This window comes from Rhinolophus sinicus, chromosome 4 (genome assembly GCF_057876585.1).
Source record: "Rhinolophus sinicus isolate RSI-liver-muscle chromosome 4, RSI-T2T, whole genome shotgun sequence".
In the NCBI taxonomy this organism is placed as follows: domain Eukaryota; kingdom Metazoa; phylum Chordata; class Mammalia; order Chiroptera; family Rhinolophidae; genus Rhinolophus; species Rhinolophus sinicus.
Genome location: NC_142504.1, coordinates 104,486,797 through 104,503,382, shown reverse-complemented (window position 1 = coordinate 104,503,382; position 16,586 = coordinate 104,486,797). Strand labels below are relative to the sequence as shown.

Genomic DNA, 16,586 nt, shown 5'->3' with positions numbered 1-16,586 from the left:
AAGTTTGCTTCCTGGCTGATGGTGTTCACATTATGCCATTCATTGAAGCCATACGGCTGCTCCTGCCTCCTGGGCTCTGTTGAAACCTATGTACGTTTAGGTCCATTTAGCTCTAGCCTGACCTACCGTCTTGACAAAGACCAGTCTTGTGTCTGAGTAGTTCAGTTTCATTCCTGAGCTTTGTTTCATGGGTCCCCATTGCACTGGTCTGTTTTCTGTGCCTCGTCAACTTGGTTCGATGTGTTATGACCCATGGATAGTTTGCATTAGTAAAATTCCATCATCTAGCCTACAGATAAAGATGGGTAATCTGAAGACCATCTATTCCCTTCTGGAATTCTCTGTCTGCCTCTGTCTCTCTCTATTGATTCTGAGAAAATGGCAAACATTGGGAGGCAGATCCTGCTTTCCACTATACACTATGTCTCAGTATGATATAAATGTAAAACTGGATTCTGGCATTTTCAATGAATGGAGGAGCAAATAAAACACTGAGTATTTCCTCATTGCCTGTTTGCAGTGGAGGAGGTGAAGTGGGGTTTAAGCTCCTTGTGCCACTCTCCTGAGTTTGCAGCTCCTATGCCTAAGCATTCAATCATTCATTCAACACACAGTTATTAAGTGCCTCGGTGCACAAATCCAAGAGGCACAAGACAAATGTTTATCAAATAAAATTGTGTGACAATGAACATCAACTCACTGAGGTGATGGGGCTAAGAGAAGAGCGTGGCAGGAACCGAATCCCCTGCCATCTTGTGTAAGAGCTCCGGGGTTGTTGACCCCTGGCCTGAACCATAGCGAGCCTGCTTGTCATGGAGCCTGTCACGTGGGGCAGAAGCAAATGCCTGGCTGAGGTCTCAGGTCGATTACATCTATTGCTTCCACCTTATCTACATGGCCTGTCACTCTATCATAGAAGGAAATTAAATTGGTCCGACTTGATTTACTCTTTACACGGCTGTGTCCATAAGCTCCGCAGGCCTTGCCCCCTTCTGGCTGACTGCACATTGATTGCTTGATGATTTGTTCTAGCATCTTCCCTAGAAGCCAGGTTAAGCTTATCACGCTATAAGGAATGTGGTCATCTTTTTCTGCTTCCTAAAAAATAGTCATCATGTTTTTATTTTGTGACGCTCCTGAGGTAACGCCCCTTCTCTGGGAAATGCTGAGAATAATTGCTGGTCCCTCCCCAGTGGTCCCTGCCAATTCCACATGTCCATTCAATCGAGTGTTGTGAGTCCCTGTGGGTTTAGTTTCAGGCAGCTTTTTGCAAAGGATGCTCCTGTCTATATCCGGTATGCCGGCCCTGGCCATGTCACATGGGGTGGGACTGCATGCCTGGAAAACAAACCCCAGGGTTAAAGACAAAGGGAGGCTCAAAGAAGCAACCTGTACTCATTAGCCACAGCATGGGGCTGAAAGGAGATCAGAAATCTTGAGAATTATTGGGAACTGCTTCCACACCAGACAAAATGTCTGCTTGTGGTTGCTTTCTGAGTGTAACCCACAGACCTGACAACAAAATGTAACGTCTTTTGGTAAACACAGAAGTAAAAATACACATTAAAACCTCGGCTTTTTTTTAATCCTCCTGTTACCTGCTTGCCCTCTTTGTCCATCGGGAATGGCATTTTCCTGGGTTTTTCTTTCGTATCGTGCAAACGAAGACTATTTCTGGTAAAATTTCATAAAAGCCTGTCTGACCTTCCTGCTCTTGGGCCTGCCTGATCAGGGCACTTCTTTGTTCTTCCGTAATTTGTTCTTTCCTTCCCCTGCTCTCCCTCCTCCATCTGCTCCCACCTCCCCCACATGTCGGTCCCTGAACACAGCTCCATCTTGCTACTCTTCCCGTCCTTTCTGTGTTCCAGTGTTTTTCATAAATCCCCCGAGTTCATTGCTTAAGCTTTATTGCTTTCCCCCATATTTCCTTATCTATTTGATATTTCCCCTCCATTAGATAATAAGAAACTTCTTACTCATTCTCTCAGTTTCTAGAGATCCGCTTTTTAAAGGTTCTCCCTGGGTCTCTTCTCCTTTCTTCTTCACGACCAACTTCTACTTAGGATCCTGGAGTTTTGCACCCAGCTCCAAATCTCTAATTCTTCTCCTCCAAGGAAATGGATCAAGATAAAGTACATTGCTCCTAGTGTACCATTAGAATGTGGCAATTCTTGTCCTGGTTTATTCTGCAGATATTTTAGAAGAGAATATATTTTCTGCTCGCTCTCTCTGTCTTTCTCTCTCTCCCTCCTGCCCCCCTCCTTCCCTTACACACACTCACACATATCTCCCCAAGATGCAGACAGATATGCAGATATTTCCTCTTTTTTAAAAAGATTTTATTGGGAAAGGGGAATGGCACTTTATTGGGGAACAGTGTGTATTTCCAGGACTTTTTATTGGGGAACAGTGGTGTGTTTTTCCCAGGACTCTCATCAGCTCCATCCAAGTCAAGTTGTCCTTTCAATCTTAGTTGTGGAGGGCTCAGCTCAGCTCCAGGTCCAATTGCTGTTGTTAGTTGCAGGGGGCGCAGCCCACCATCCCTTGCGGGAGTCCAACAGGCAACCTCATGGTTGAGAACACGCGCTCCAACCAACTGAGCCATCTGGCCACCTGGGAGCTCAGCAGCAGCTCATTGACTTCATTCTAGTTGCGGAGGGCATAGCTCGCTGGCCCATGTGGGAATCGAACCGCCAGCCCTGTTGCCCAGAGCCCGTGCTCTAACCAACAGAGCCACTGGTCCGCCCTGCAGATACTTCTTATATCAGCCCCTAGATTTATAGATTAACTGTATGCTTAGCACTTATTACAGGAAATGGTTTAATTCTTTTCCCACGAAGGAACCAAGAAACTCCAAGCATAGCCTAAAACTTCTTCCAGCTTTATTTCTGTTCCATGTTCTCCCCTCCCCACCCTGCCCCCCATACACACAACTTCTCCACATTTCTCCTTCTTCGGTGTCTTCCTGCTGGTCCTGGGCAGGGAAGCCATGTGTGAGACCTGAGGCATGTGAAAAGCCTGGCTTGTCCCCTAGCTCTCCTTACCCAATCCTGTCCTACTGCCTGGTCTCAATTAGTGCCACCCTCTCCAGGAGCCTGTGTTCCATGCCTAACTCAGTAAGCTACTATCACGCCCCAGCTCATCAACCTGAAATCATTTATCAGGAAGGACTCTGAAGAACTGGGCATGGGGTAAGTAAATTCTGATGACTTATGAAGGAACTTGCCATCTGCTCTGCTACCTGGGCGTGGGGGGTTAGGTCAGGGTGAGGAGTGGCATTAGGGGGCCCATGAGTGGTCCTTGAAGCTCTGACAAAGAAAGCGAGAAGGTGAGAAGTCAAGAGGGTGGGGGTATGGTGACGCTCCACCAGGAACATTTAGCTGGAGGATAATACTGGAATACATAAAAAGCATACAAGCGAGATGGGGAAGGCCCATTTGGTGATATGCCCCAAGTCACGCCAACATAGGGTAAATGGTACACGTCTTCCTGGAATGGCTTTAAGTTCAGTTTTAAATTATTGCAGTGATGGGATGCCCTCCCCTTTCCTGGGAAAATGAAGAGCCCTTCCAGAAGGCACCGATGTGGGGAAATCTATTCTTCCACGCAGCTCAAAAGCTACTCGGCTTGTTTCCAGCCAACTGCTACTGTCAGTAACAACTCCTCCCTAAAGCAGAGTGGTTTGCTGTGGTCCTCCTCAAGTTCAGTAGTTTGCAAAGGGAAATTAAAGCAGAACTGAACTTTGTTCGCCTTCCCTTCTCCCGCCCCAAACCAAGTCAATGCCCGACAGCTGTCTCAGTGGCTCTCAGCTTTGGCTGCACATTATAACCACCCGGGGAGCTTTTAAAACTCCTACCCAGACCAATTAAATCAGGCGGAAGCTCTGAGAGTGGGGACCCACACAACAGAAGGTATAAAACTGCCCAGGTGACTGTAATGTGCAGCCAAGGTTGAGAACCGTTGAGTTTGCTGGTCTACATCTTCAGGCAGCCCAACTCGGGTGGGGCTGAACCCCTGTTGAATCTGTCTTCCCCTCTCCCGCCATGCATGGGCTCTGTCACCTCATTCCAGTGGTTGTCAGTCCCTCTGTGTTCATGTTACACTCTTGAACCCTGAGAGTTTTGGCAGCCCACTTGAAGTGATTCAAAGACTCACAGTAACACCGACCAGCTGGCAATCAGTACAGCACAGTTGGCACCAGTCATTGCAGTGTCTGGATAAGTGGCTGTGAACGCTATTGAGTGAGTTGCCATTTCCCACTGAGTTGGGATGCCTGGGCCCCGACTGCGCTCTCTCATACACTCTGAAGGCAAAGTTCTTACTTGCTCCAGTGAACTCTCCTTCTTTCTCTGGCATCATCTCGACACTGTGCTATGCTTCTTACCTATTTCTCTCAACAAGCCATACCCAATTACTAGGCCACTCATGTTCCACATGAAAGGCACCAAAGTAGCATTATTTAGTGGCACAAAAAATATGTCATACACTTTGATTGAAATCTAGTGTACTCCTATGAAGAGGTTTGAAAAAAGGAGCCACAACAGAGCAGTTGAGACCCCAGCCCTAATCACTGCAGTCAGAATCTTCCCCTATCTCCAACCCAGTTCCCCCATTAAGACAAGGTGGGCACTTACCTCCCTATCTCCTATAGGCTATGGTCTCGCTCTGCCCAGTAGCTGGTCCCATCCCAGGAGGAAGCATGTAGTAAGTTTTCTGTCGGAGTGGGAAACTGCCCCTCTCCAGGGCTGTCCTATTGCTGATGTTTCCCCCCAGCCCTCTGCCTGATTTCTGACTCCCAGCCTCGCCTCACCCACTGCTGGCCTGGTTTCTCTTCCTGCTTATCCACTCCCACCTTGACGACCAGTCCTCAGTCTCCCAGGCCTCTCCTCCCTGGGCCTGGATCCAGTCTGTGTCCCTTGGTCCCTACCTGGACTCTCCTGGCCTGGGAGCCTAGTCTCACTACCACCTTCAGAACCACCATGACAAAGAGGTGTGCTCCGCCCATGATCAACCTCAGAGCTCCACCTTGTTCCACCACCTGTCCAGTGAGGAAGTCATGTTGGTCCCTCTGACCTAGAATCCATGCTTTACCTTCACCTCTGATGGTCTCCTTTGCTTCCTTCTCCTGGCCTTGCTTACTCTTTATCACCAATCATTACACTTGTCCGTTCTGTTTGACCCAAAACATGACGGGGTCTCTGATCCCAGTGGCAGTGTTGGAGAGACCCTTCTGTCCTCTCTGTCTTCTGCCCCATGGCCAAGGGCTGGAATCGCACGTTAAGGCAAGGTCACGCTCAAGCACCTGGACAGAGACTTGGAAATCAAACCTCTGAGCACTGCAGGTTTCTAGTGCTGCTCTCACAATCCAAGGCTGCTTTCTCCTCAGAAATCCCTGGGCCTAGAAAGACCAAGGGGCCGATGGAAGAGATTGAGCAGTTCAGGTACCAGGAGAGGCACAGGTCCCAGCAGCCGGAAGCAGTGGTGTCCTTTCCTCCTGAAGCCATCCACGAGGTCACCAACTCGGAGACTCCGAGACCGAGGTACGTCCTGAGACTGGCACCTGGTCACGGGTCCACATTATTGACCAGGAGGCCACCATTTATTCAGCCCTCTGGCTACTTCAGATCCCCCAAAGCAAGGAGAACAAAATTATGTTCCTCTGGGAGATGACAGAAACCCATGTAGGAAGCCAGTCCCTGGAAAGGACTCTTGGTTCCTCCTTTCACAGGTCTGTTGGGGTCCTGTCAGAGCATTTGGCCATAGCAGCCTTGATTTCTGAGGAGAGAACAGATGTTCTTTCCTACCAAATAGCCCTTTCCACTCTTAGCTTCCACTTTTCTCTCCCCTCAGGCTAAATAATCCCAGCTTCAAGGGGAGCAAGTGAATGAGGCCAAGTCAAAATCACAGAATGATCTCCAGGATTGTCTGGTTCCAAGATGGTGCTCGAGGGCGCACTCCGTCCAATGGGTAGTATCTGCCTGGAGAGCCAGGTTCAGGGTCCCGAGGCTGCTGTGGGGACTGGTCATAGGGGGTGTAGTAATCAGTTATCAATGTCACCCTAGCTGCAAGAATGGAATTATGTGCCGTATATTCACTCACTCTGACCAGGTCCAACAATTTCATTTTCAGAGAAATGAGGTGCCTTGCCTAAAGTCACAAAACTAGTTACCAGAACCAGGAATTGAATAGAAGTTGCTGCCTTCTGGTCCATCACCTTCAGGCAGGTACTTTTCATGGAGTGCCATGAGGTTAAATGCCCATATTTTCAACAGACACTTCTCATGGGAACTGGAAACCCTTATAAAGCCCCGTTATGTCTGTTGCTCTGGGGATATTCTCAGCAAAGCCAACCATCTTAGTGTCTCTATTCCTTTCTTACTTTTCTACCACTCAGCTGAGCTTTTTTCTGAATTTAAAAAGAAATTATGGTATGTATACATATATATGATACACACACACACACACACACACAATGGAATACTATTTAGCTATAAAAAAATGAGGAAATCCTGCCATTTACAACAAGATGGAGGACTTTAAAGGCATTATGCTAAGTGAAATAAGTCAGACAGAGAACGACAAATACCCTATAAGCTCAATTATATGTGGAATTTTAAAAAAAGAAGAAAGAGGAAGGAAGGAAGGAAGGAAGGAAGGAAGGAAGGAAGGAAGGAAGGAAGGAAGGAAGGAAGGGAAAGAGAGAGAGAGAGAGAGAGAGAGAGAGAGAGAGAGAGAGAGAAGAAAGAAAGAAAACTTCATAGAAAAAGAGATGAGAGGTGGGGGGAAGGGAAATTAGAGGAAGGTGGTCAAAAGACACAGACTCCCGGTTATAAGGTAAAGAAGCACTGGGGATGTGATGTACAGCGTGTGACCCTACATAGTTAGCACTGCTCTGTGATGTACAGGGAAGCTGTGAAGAGAGTAAATCCTAGGAGTTCTCATCACAAGGAGAATATTTATTTTCCTCTTTAAATTGTATCTATATGAGAAGATGGATGTGAACTGAACCTATGTGGTAATCGTTTCACAATATATAGAAATCAAACCATCAGGCTTTACACCTGAAACTTACACAGTGATGTATATCAATTATTTCTCAATCAAACTAGAAAAAATACACACATTTTCAACTGAACTTCTGCACTGTGCATAGTCTGTCCTGAAAGTTCCAAATCCGAAGAAATATGTGTGTGGAGCCGGACCTCTGGGTAAGATTTAGCCCTGCCTAAGAAAAAGGGGCTGAGACAAGCTTCTCAAAGCCCTCCAGATTTCTGGTTCCCTTTAGGGCCTCCACCGGCCAGGTATAATGAGGAACTGGAACAACTGTCTGAGCCCAAACCATTAAATGTGCTGGGAATGTGCTCCTGCAGCCATTAACGGAGTTATGCACGCTGAGGGGAAGGAGATCAAATGAATACCTCGAGCTCCCAATTCTGTAATCCTAGAAAAGCGATCTGATTAGGAGCCCTGTTAAATATGACAAAAAGTGCAGAGTGCGCTAAGTCCTTTAGAGATCCAGAACTTGTCTATTTCCCCCTCTAGTGTGGCTCATTGCGTAAGCCCAAGGCAATCCCAGTACAAGCATAAAATGGTGTATTCTGAGGGTGATTAAGCACTAAATGTTCACCAGGACAGAGATCTAAGTGGCTCGGGCAGCCATAGGGTCATGATCCTCCCAGAAAACAAAGCCATGGTGTGACGCTCTGATGGTGTGACGCTGGCTTCGATGACACTGCAGAAGGCAGTTGGTTCATTCTGACTCTTCCTGTGATGACAGCCCTTCCTGTCTTGGCAAGCTCTTTCCCTTCCTGTGAGGTTGCAACACCAATAAAACAGCAGTAATAATATTGGGGGGATATATACTTATTTAAATTTTAAGCCTATGGACTGGGCATAATTAAATCCATGTAAGAGATGAGGAGATTGAAGCATAATAATATTAAGTCATCTCCAAGGACATAGCTGTGACGTGGCAGACCAGGGATTCAAGCACAGACTGTGTGACTCCAAGCCTGTGTTCTCTGAACTACACTGCCTAACCCCCAGGCTCCTGACTGATCTGGGGGGTTCCCCACACCAGCATCATCTCTCTTGGAAATTCCCTTCAGCTGAGAGACAAACGGTCAATGTCAGTGGATCCTGGCTAAACAGAATCTGCAGGAATGCCGAGCCCCACCCCACCCTTGAGACCCTCAGATGTCCAGACTCAGGGATCAGGGTTGGGGCCACAAGTCTGAATTTTGTTAACAAGGGCTCTGGTTGGTTCTGTCACAGTCAAATCATACACCAAAATGTTGACACCACCAGACTGAGCGACCTTAAAATCCCCTTCCAGAACTAAGGCTCCATGGCACAAGGGGACTTGGGGAGCAGCCTGGTCATCTGCACCTCTGTTCACTCCTTACTCTCAAGGTGTCCTCTTTCTGGGCCTAGCCACCCACCCCACCCCACCCTCAGTGGTTCCCTCCAGCCCAGGCTAGGAATATATGGCAGCACCCTGGCCCCCACCCGCTGTCCTGCCTCTGCCTGAGCTCCTGTCTTTGAACTCTTTTCTCTGGGTTTGAGTTCCGGCTCCCTGTCATCTAATTACTTCCAATCCTGGAGATATATATATATAGATAGATAGATAGATAGATAGATAGATAGATAGATAGATAGATAGATAGATAGATAGATAGATATAGATAGATATATATTTAGTAGGGGATATATACACATAGTACAAATCTCCAAAGTTACAAAAGGGTTTATTGAGAAATGTCTCCTTCCCATTCTATTCGCCAGGCACCCAGGTCTCATGCCCAGAGGGACCCCTAGCCATGTTCTACAAAAAGAAACACAAATGGTAGCTCCATACTCTTTTGCTCTGTATGTTTTGAGGAAAATACGCCTTGAAGATTGTTCCAGATCCTTGCATAGAGAGTTCTTCAGCTTAATTCCTTTGCCTGAGTGTGCCATCATTTATTTCAACCATCCTTTATTGATGAACGTTTTGATTGTTTCTAACCTCTGGTTATTACAATGCCACTGTGAATATTCTTGTATGTATGTTACTTCCCACACGTATGGGAATATCTGTAAAATAAAATTCACAGGAATGGAATTGTGGGTCAAGGTCATATTGTGCTTAACTCCGATTTCCCATCCTTTCTGAGCCAGATTTCTAATCCCTGGTACCCTTGGTAACAGAGCCCAGGCCTCTGCTCCTTTATGACCCAAGTCTCTAACCTGGGTCCCTGATTTGCTGGGGCTGGTGGCTCCAGGAGCACTTCAGCAGGTCTGCTCAGTCCAATTGCACTCACCTGTCCAGTGTGCTCACTGGCAGCCCCCACCCATCTCAGCCTCTGCAGGCTTGCACATCACAGTAGGTTGCCGTATTTTCATTCTCTTCATGGCCTTGGTCCCCACACCCTGGGATTACAGTCCCATGTCTAGATTTAAAGCTCTTGAGTGCCCTTTCCTGAGCTAACTGGCCCCCTCAATAGTCATCTCTGTATCCAGTTTCTCTTTTGTCTCTTTCAGTCAAACCCAACTTTTCATCTCTTTCAGCTGGCCTGCCATACTGAAACTGAACACGTAGCACAAGTCACGTGATCTGGAACATCTCCAGACAAAACCAGAATGAAGATGACACTTTTGGGGGCTTTTCTATCCATTCTCTCTGAGCTACTCCTTGCCCTCAAAATGCTCTCCAGCTGCCCAGAGTTCCTCTGGACCCCTTGCTTGGATTCCCTGTCTGTTTTTAACGGTGCTCTGTGTTCCAGATTTCTTATAGACCCCTGTCCTTATTTCAGAACATACCTGTCCTTTCTTCCATCTCCTAAGGGTCCTATTAAATAGAGTCGTCCTCACAGGCAGATGTCATCACTGCAATAATCCTCCTAGAGCATTTTCAGCTTGGTTTGGGGCTTCTCGTGATACTTTTGCTGAAAGAACGGCACTTCAGGGATGGGAGTTCCTGCATCAGGACTGGTCAAGGGTGAGAGGTCTGAGGGAACAATGGGTGGCTTGGAGAGGTAGCCTGGCTCATGGCGTGGCAGAAAGAACACACCTGAAAAATGGGTGTTCCAGGTCACCATTTCTGACTGGTGATGCCAACGGCCTCTCACTTTGCAGAACCCAAGTTTCCTCATAATACATTTCTCATAGCAGTTTTGAGGTCAACTAAGATAATTATTTGCAAGTATTTGTAATCAGTGAAGACTTGTCCAGGTACAAGGCATTACTCTTCCACCAGCATCTCCCAAAACCCAGAGGGCTGAGCTGCCAAGACTGCCAGCCCCGTGCAAGGTAACCACTTGGTGAGAAAGGAGGGCAAACTTGTTCTATCCTGTTTCCAGCTCATTCTCTAGAAAGTACTGATAGCAACAATAAACCATGAAACCCTTGTTAAAATCTTTACATCATCAGGGTCAACTCTCTCTCTCTTTTTTTTTTTTTTAATTTTGCCTCAAACACTAACTTCCATTTCTTAGATTTGTAGAGTAACAAATTTTCCTGTTATCGGTATTTTCCGGTTTTTGTGAATGCTAGACATTTAAGTGTTCTTTTTGCATCCTCTCAGCTCTTCCTAATTTTTGGAAGACGTTTCCTGTGTCTGTCTGCTATTCACACTGTGTCGTTCTGCTTATTCAATTTGCTGTGGAATCCTGTCTGTCACGGGAGGTCTCAGAGCAACCTAGATGAGAGCTGACAGCTTTCTTGCTGGATGCTGCCTTGCGATTCCCAGGGTGCTTCTGCCGCGGCTTTGGACCTGAACTGTACAAACCCAGGTGTCTCGGATGCTTTCTTTGTTTCTCTGTATTGTTCTCCTGCTTTTGTTCCATTTGTCCACGTCCATTATGACTGGCCCAGGTCACTGCATCCCTGATGACCTCCTCAGGGAAGCAGGGATTATGAGAATAAGTATTTTGTCCCATGCCTAGACTAATAGGAAATGAAGAGAGGAATAAATGCTTTCTACAACAGCTTTAGGGACATTTTAGCCTCTTTTTCCCCGGGCCAACTCAAAAGAAAATCAAATTCTAAATCCCAAAAGCTCGTTCCTATTCCCACTTGTTCTCGACAGTGAGCCCGAGACGAAGGCTTTTTGGGGAAAACTAGAATCCTGGGAAGTTAAAGGACTTTTTTCCCAAGGCCACATGGCTAGTTAGTAACTAGCCTGCCCAGGACCCAGGAGCAGTGAAAGGAAACTCAGGGTCCCTTTAGCATGGAAACCAAGTGAATCACGGGGCCAGTGTGCCTGGCAAGGAGGACAGTCTGCTTATTTTAAGAAAACCGTATCTTGAAGATTATTCCATATCAATACTTCCAGAGTTCTCCAGCTTAATGTTCTATTTATGGGTATGTCATAATTTATTTTCATCAATTAGGAGGTATTGGTATTAATATCAAACCCAACACAGTGTCACACACCCAGCTGTAATTTGCTATAGGTATATACCTGTGCAAATGAATACTAACCAGTTAAATATATCGTTATCTATATGCAGGTACGTATAGGTGTTTGTGTGTAAGGGTATTTATCCATATAATACATGCTCACATAAGCAGTAAGTAACCTTGTATTTGTTCATCCATGGTGTTGTTTTGAGTTTTTAAAAAATGAATCCGTTTGTTCTTTTATAGTCTCAGATTAGGAATTTGTCCAAGTTTCGTGTATTCTTTCAATCAATTGCTTCAATGTCAAAATTCAGTGCATCTTTAAAATCATGCACACACACACACACACACACACACACACACACACACATAAACACACACACATCCCAGGCATTTTGACGTTTGGTGTTTGGTCTTCCATATTTATTCAGATCCCCTCCCCCACCATCCCTCTAGAACAGAGAATCACCACTTTTATTTTTTTTTAGTGGGAGGTAGGGGTCATATTGTACTTTCTGGATTAGTGCACAATTATTTCAAACGTAGTGTTCTAGTTTTTGGGGGGGATGTTGAATTCCCACTTGAACATGTTAAGTTGAAGATGTCCATTGGACACCCAAGATGAGATGTCACCCGTAAGTCTAAGCTAGGACTCATTAGCTTCATTTTCAGATGACATTGTCCTCAAACTCCCTGTCATCTTGGGCCCCACTCTGAAAACTACTCCATTTTTCAAAGTTACTCTTTCATGTGGCACCCAGAGTTAAATGCAGTATTCCAGATAATGGTTGACCGGCCAGAAGGACACTTGTTGTATAACTCTCAGGGCCTGTAGCAGACGTTACTGGTGCATGGCTCCTATCCCCTGGAGCCTTACCATTTTAGTGCATGCCAGCCTGACTTCTGCCAGCACCTGTATGTTTTGCCTGAGGGCTCTCTCTGGCTGCCAGAGCCACTTGGACTATGCCTAGTCAGAAGTGCCAAGGCACACTCCCCAGGGGAGCCTTCAGTGATGAGTGACGGCAGTTGGAACATGAATGTCAGAGCTCTCTCACCCCACAGCTGGGGTAACCCTGAGATGTGTGTTTTCCACCCTTCTCAGAGCCCTAGGAGCATTAAGCTTCCATCACCTGCATGGCTGCTGTCTTGATACTCACCTTTCCTATCTCCTTTCCTGTCCCACTCCCCCACCCCTACAGAAAGAGAAGCCGTGAGGTCATCTCCCACATTAATTACTTGTACTGAGGTCCTTACCATGGGTTCTGCTTCTGGGGGTACCCAAATTAAGACAGAGCCTAACACTGCATCAGCTTTCTTAGCAGTCACATTGTGCTGTGGCTTCCTCCCGATTTTGCAGCCACATAAACCTCCAGCCTGTTTTTCATGTCAGCTGCGGCTAAGTCATACTTGTCTAATGCTGTGCCTTTGGCTATTGATTTTTTTAACCTAAACTCAGACTTTATGTATATTCCTGTTATCCTCTTGGTTTGTTTCCATTTTCCAACCTCACAGAATAACTTTGAATATTGATTTGTTCTTTTGCTGTGTTAACTATCCCTCCCAGACACGAGTCATATTTGTTAACCTGATAAGCATGTCTTTGGTGCCTTCATTCACTTCTTTGAGAAAACTGTTGAACAAGGTAGGGTTAGGAACAGAATTCTAAATGGAATTCCTCCTTTGACGCAATAATCAGGATCCTCTGGGTAAGAACCCTTATTGATAGTGATTCAAAATGACTGCACGAAGTTAACCCAGGATTTACACACGTGTCCATAAGAATGTCGGGCAAGATCAGCTCAGTTACTTTTCTAGAATCGAGATGACCCGTGAGTATTGTCATACCTATGATACACAAGCCTATAACACTATCAGAAAGGAAATGTGGTTAGTTTTGGCTTGTTAGTCACAAATCCACGGTAACTATTAAGAACCTTGGGGTTTGTTCCTAAAAGCCCCTGACCTTCCTTGTAATAATGCGTTCTGGAATTTTACCAGGGGACTATATGCATGTTGCGGGGAAGAAGGGATTCAAATTCAAGGTTTCTAGAATCCACCTTTTCTTTTTATTTGAAAATGAGGACTTTTACCACTGCCTATTTTCCTCCCCTCATTCCTTTATTTCTTAACAACAGAAAGGAGGCCTAAGGTCACATGGGCATGTACTTTTAGAAGCCTGCCATGCAATTTATCTGGAGACATCGACCCATTTCAACTGGTGACTTGTGTCCTTCACCATCTCCTTTGCTGAGCTCTTCCCATCACTAGCAAGGCTGCTTCTTGCCAGAGAACCCAGATCAGCCCCACAGCCACTAGTCCCTCATTAACCTTCTCAAATCTGACCCCTCCCTTCCTCTTTTATCTTCTTACACCCAACATGTAGTTTAGACCTTTGGATGTTCTACTTAGCCCTTTGGGAGTCCAGGTTCCTGTGACTCAGCCCTCCACCCCACCCCTCTATGCTCCAGGACTCCCCAGTACCCCAAACGCTGCCTTGATCTCCCTGAGCAGCCATCGGGGTTTTTGCTTTTTGTTTTGCCTCTTGCTCTCTTTTCATCTTCACTGGGATTATTCACATTCAATAATCTGGTTCATTTTTACCTTCTCCTTTCCTCATAAGTCATATTCTCTTTTATAATCTCTTACCTTGGGATCAAACTCACTTTTCCTCCTTGAGGTGAGCTGGCCATCTCCTCTTGTCTTTGATCTTACCCACATGCTTTCCTCCTGAATGTTCCCCATTTCTGCTAGAACTGTAAGAAGGTTCCAGTCTCCTTCTGTAGACTGCAGTCACCCTGAGGGCAGGGTTGGGCCCATAATCATGCTGTGCCCAGTACAGTGCTTGGTTCCTCCAGCCCAATCTACGCATGTTCATGCAATGAAGGTGAATAACTGGATCCTTGCTTCTTGCATCCAGGATTAGATTACTTGCCGTGAGCCTTACCTAGCACAGGTATGGAGAGGGAAAGGGCTGGGATGCTTCTGGGTGCCGGGGAGCAAGACTCTGATTTCCTGGCACTCCCTCACTTCCAACAGGCCCAGCCTTCCTCCTCAGGAAGCCTCAGGAATGGAGCTGGCAAGTATGTCTGCCACCAGCTGGTTTTCTGCTGAGTAGCTCAAGAGGAGAGGAAGCCAGCCTTCGACCTACAGAGTATCCACAGCCCGGGGAGCCAGCCACTGAACAGCTAGCTCTGCTGAATGGGGCTCTAACAGACACATGAAGCAGACAGGTCAGCTGGGAACTGGACTGCAAAGAAGAAAGGGGAAGAAAGGGGGCAGAGGGAAGAGGAATGGGGAGGGGGAGGCCGAAGGGAGAGGAAGGGAAGCAGCAGGGAGTGAGGGAGGAGCCAGTCAAGACTCCTGACTCTACCCCCAAATCCCTTTGCAAAGCCATTATCAAAATTGATTTTAATAAATGAAAGATTTACTTGGGTCGAACATTGTTTTTAACTGGCGGCAATTAATTAATTAACCATCACTAGCCTGGACATCATAATGGGATGATATTTTGATGCTAACACATTATTGAAAAGGACAAGCCATGTTTTTTTTTTTCCCCCCCAAGTAATCAATTAATCAGCCCCAAATGAAGATTCAGACCACTGCCTGTGCTCCCAGGCTCTTTAATAGCTTCCTTCGCCAGAACCCCAAATACCTGCTTTAGGACTCTGTGCCCTGGAAAGCAGTTTGAGGCAAGTCAATCAATGTGAAATCAGTATTCCAAAAAAAAAATTACAATAGTTAACTTTAAGAAATCTCGGAAACATCTTCTTCATAATTAATAAATGAAAAATGTTCCTGCAGCTAATCAATAAAGTTGTTAGAGAGAATTGATCGGATGGGGAACTCTTTTTGTGGGTACAATTTTTCACCTATTCAGAACAAAAGACTCCCTAGAGTGCTATCAACATGATAGACACTTAAGAGTCTGACCCAAAAGGAAAAAAAAAAAAAAATAGGAAGACGATTAATTAAAATCTCCAGGAGTGACATCTACTTCCATCGTGTGGGTGGGGAGCTGGGTCAGGTGTGGAGGTGGCTAGTGTGGGGAAACAGAGGTGCCCAGGGACGTCCCTCAGCCTGAGGCTGTGCCCTGGGCCGGCTGGCGTCCCAGCCTCCTTGGAGGATGAAAACAGGTCTGGCTCATGGTGGCCTGTGTCATTCAAGTTTAAGGAGTACGGTGCCTTCGTTCTCGCAGGTGTGGTGCATAGCATGCATGGAAATCTGCTGGAATGAAACAACGTCTTGCCAATTATTTTAATGCATAAGGTATTCTTCATGCTCAGGAACAAGAATCTTGAGTGTTCTACTGGATCCCAAACCTGACGACTCCTTAGAATTATTTGCTCAGATTCTGGGGCCCATGCACAGCTACTGAATCGGAACCTGTGAGACTGGGGCTTGGGAATCTGTGTTTGTAAAACGTGCCATAGTGATTTGACCCTGGTTCACCTCAGGCTGAGGTTACCACGGATTGGGTCCATTTCCCTGTCTTCTAGTATAAATGCAGGCACTGAATGTAGTGTCTGTAGTCGCGCTGTCGTGGCTGCCTCGATGTCCTGAATCGATTCCAAACGTTTTCCTTTCATGATCATTTTGACTTTGGGGAAGAACCAGAAGTTGCATAGTACCAGATCCGGTGAATAAGGTGGATGAGGACACACTGTAATGTTTTTATTTGACAGAAATTGCCATGTAACAGAAGTGATGTGTGACATGGAGCATTGTCATGATGGAGGGTGAAGTAAAGACATTCATGAAAGAGGACTTCCAGAACTGCTTCAGAGAGTGGCAAGAACGATGGGAGAAGTGTGTTAGAAGTAAGGCAGGGTATTTTGAGAGGGATTAATGGCAATGTGTCTTTAACTGTAATAAATTATTTAAACATTCACAGTATTTTTTTTTTTTTTTTTTTAAGAAGGGTACATCTCACAATGGCCCACGCAGTTGTCTAACCGGCAACCCTGGTGCTATCAGCACCACGTTCTAACCAATTGAGCTAACGGGCCACCGCCATAAACAGTCACTGTATTTTTTATTACACCTTGTGTGTGTGTGTGTGTAGATAGCTATGCCTATATCTACATCTTTACCTATACCTATCTCTCTCTCTAGCTCTATCATCTCTATTTCTATATCTACTGTGTTTCCCCCAAAATAAGACCTAGCTGGACCATCAGCTGTAATGCGTCTTTTGGAGCAAA

At 46.0% G+C, this 16,586-nt stretch overlaps 2 long non-coding RNA genes across 2 annotated transcripts in view; both read left to right on the top strand.

Annotated features, from left to right (window-relative positions):
• Nucleotides 1-16,263, top strand: part of LOC141573138 (uncharacterized) — a 47,620-nt gene extending 31,357 nt beyond the window's left edge. The window contains exons 2-3 of the long non-coding RNA XR_012498743.2: nucleotides 14,419-14,612; nucleotides 16,068-16,263. This is a non-coding gene — a long non-coding RNA (uncharacterized LOC141573138). The remainder of the gene's footprint in view (nucleotides 1-14,418; nucleotides 14,613-16,067) is intronic.
• On the top strand, nucleotides 2,628-6,347 carry LOC141573137 (uncharacterized). The gene is made up of 3 exons (XR_012498742.2): nucleotides 2,628-5,540; nucleotides 5,851-5,967; nucleotides 6,130-6,347. It is a non-coding gene; the product is annotated as an uncharacterized LOC141573137 (long non-coding RNA).
• Nucleotides 16,264-16,586: the final 323 nt, after the last annotated feature.